At 36.8% G+C, this 3,010-nt stretch overlaps 1 long non-coding RNA gene across 1 annotated transcript; it reads left to right on the forward strand.

Moving 5' to 3' along the window:
• Positions 1-1,509: 1,509 nt before the first annotated feature.
• On the forward strand, positions 1,510-2,267 carry LOC113304180. The gene is made up of 2 exons (XR_003338062.1): positions 1,510-1,672; positions 1,870-2,267. It is a non-coding gene; the product is annotated as an uncharacterized LOC113304180 (long non-coding RNA).
• The last annotated feature ends 743 nt before the right edge of the window (positions 2,268-3,010 follow it).

Raw genomic sequence — 3,010 nt, forward strand, 5'->3', positions numbered from 1 at the left:
ATGAGAGAAGGATTAGCTGATTTCATTGTAAATTCCGAGAAACCCTTAGCTCTAGCTAAAGATGAGGATTTTGAGGAGTTTATTCAACTTTATCTTCAACCTGCTTATAAAAAAGTTAGTAGAAATACATCTAGAACTGATATTGTGAAGAAATTTGATGGAAGGAAAAACCTTTTGATTGCTGAATTTGCTTCACATGCTACTGGTATATCTTTTACTTCGGATATGTGGACAGGATGTAATGGATCTCCTTATATTTGTGTTACATCTCATTATATTGATGCTAAATCTTGGATGCTAATCAAAAAGGTAATTACTTTTCGTATTATTCCTTATTTCATACCGGTCGCCATATTTATGAAGTTATCTTAAATATTTTGAAAGAGTATGGTGTTGAAAGTAAATGTTTCAGTCTTGGTTTGGATAATGTTGCTGCGAATGTTAGTGCTATTGACTGTTTTCAGCGTTTTGTTGTGCCTCCATATCCTGATTTTGCGAAATTGTTTCATGTTAGATGTGCATGTCATATCATTCATTTGATAGTTTATGATGCTATTAAGGTGATTGACGAAACTGATAACTTGGACTTTATTAGAAAAATTAGAAGTGCAATCCTTTACATTACTCATGCTCCTTCTAGGTTACAAGAATTTAAGAAGTCTTGCCAAAATTTTGCTCTTAAACCTAGATCATTTAGATTAGATGTGCATAATAGATGGAACTCTACTTACATGATGTTGAAAGCAATTGAAGGTTATGAAACCGTAATATTGGATGCCCTTATTGATTCTGACTATGAACTGGACATGATTGACTTTGACAATTGTAAGGTGTTTACCAAGTTTTTAGGTGAATTTTATACAGCTACTAAGAAGTTATCTGGAGTTTACTATTCCACCACTTGCATTGCTTTGAATCAATTGTATAACATTGCAGTATCATTTAAACAATGTAGGGATAATAGGATTTATGGCAGAGTTATTAAGTTGATGGAAGAAAAATATCTGAAATATTGGGAGGCTATTCCACCTCTATTTATCTTGGCGTCTATTATGGATCCAAGGAAGAAAATTATTGGAACAGTTATACTCATAGAAGGAATTGCTAATGCCTTTGATAGATAACCTCTTGATAGTTTTGCATTTGTGCATCAAATGCTTTTGAAACTGTTTAATCATTATTCCAGTACTCATGGTAGTAATGTGCAAACTACTGTGGCCCAATCTCAATCCGATTTTGGTGAACTAGATCCATCAGAAAGATTGTTATCAACTTGTTCTACCACTGTTTCAAGTGGCACATCTAATACCAATTCAATTTCTGAACTTGTTAGGTATTTAGAGTTGGATGTCACTGTTTTCCTTGGAAGTAAGGATTTGGGGAGTAATTTTGATATTTTGCAATTTTGGAATACTCATGGAAATAGTTTTCCAATTTTGCAGATTATGGCTCGTGATTTACCGACTCCGCCTGCATCAACAGTGGCTTCGGAGTCTTGTTTTAATTTGAGTGGGAGAATTTTGAGCAAAAAAAGGAGCCGACTTGCCCCTGATATTTTGGATGCTCCAGTGTGCTCAAAGGATTGGAATGACGCTCGGAAGAGAAGACAGGAGTTTAATGATGAATATGAGGAAGTCTTCTCAAGGTTCGATGGCTAAATTGTCACTGGAAGGTATGTAAAGATAGTATCCTCTTGTTTCGTTTTAGTTCTTGCAACTGTTATCCCTTTTTAAGATACACTAGCTTAAAGCAACAAACACTTTGTAGAGTACTAGAATTGGGCAAATGTGAACAATTCTTTCCATCAACATTATAAATCATTGTTCACTTTATTTTGTGATTAAATTCATTCTAAATGTTCCTTCACAGGTGATTCCACTTTTTTGACATGAATCTCGCAGAGCCATGAAAGCTTACAAATACTTTTTGTGCTGCTGATTAGATATGTTTGGAATGTGCAGTTATGTAAAGCTATATTTTGGATGCAGTTAGTTTGTAAAGCTATATTTTGGATGTACATTTATCAGATGTTTTCTCTTACCCCACAACTACAAGGTTTTGTTCAGTCTGGTGAAATGTCATATTTTGGATGTATAGAGCTTGTTCTCTGCTGAATATTTGCTCTGTTTTTTTTTCTTTTTTTTTCCTGTTTAGTTAATGGGGTATACCCCATTTCCTTTTTAACTTGTAAGCTGGACTGGTGGTTCACCAATCAGACTTGTGGGTTGCCTATGTTTTTTATCTTAATATATATAATCTTTTTGGTATATTACGTATAGCACGTGTGCCGAGACAGCAAAGCACGACACATCACGTGAATAAATGGGTTGTGCCCGTGGGCTGTGTTGTGCCGAGCTTTTGACTAATAAAGCACAACACAGCACGTTTAAATTGTTGGCACAGCCCAACACAGCACGTAGCATGCCAAGCACGTGATTTTATGGGATGGGTTGTGCCGGACTGGCACGTTTTACACCTGTATATGAGAGAGAGAGGGTGGGAATCGTGGGATCCACAGTTAACTCACTCATGCAAACCGCCGAGCCATAGGGACTCGTATGCTTTTTCTCTTTGCGGGACACACCGCGGGACCAGCTGGCGGTAGTGTATCATTTTCGATCTGATATTGCCATGAAGGCAAATAGTTTTGAAAACAACGGTGGCAGATTACCCAAAAGTAGTTTCAGTTCTACTTCCTCCTCAAGAGTTCTATTTAGTGTAAGATGCGGACACGCGTCGTGTGATGGTAATGCCGACAGTCCCCATCAGTGATGATTTTTAGTTGTCAGTGTCTTCTTTTAATTTTTTTTATTAATTTTTGCATGTAAAGCGACTAACAACAACAGCAACTGAAGAGCGGGATTCTCTCCCACTGCCGGAGACCGGGGATCCTTTCATCGCTTTGAAATTCGTGCCACGACCCACGAAACAACAGTAATATCTGGAAATTTAGGCGAAAAGGTTTGTGAAAGAAAATTGTGAACACAAAAATCATGCAAGCATCAATATG

The sequence above is a fragment of the Papaver somniferum genome, chromosome 8 (assembly GCF_003573695.1).
Source record: "Papaver somniferum cultivar HN1 chromosome 8, ASM357369v1, whole genome shotgun sequence".
NCBI lineage: Eukaryota > Viridiplantae > Streptophyta > Magnoliopsida > Ranunculales > Papaveraceae > Papaver > Papaver somniferum.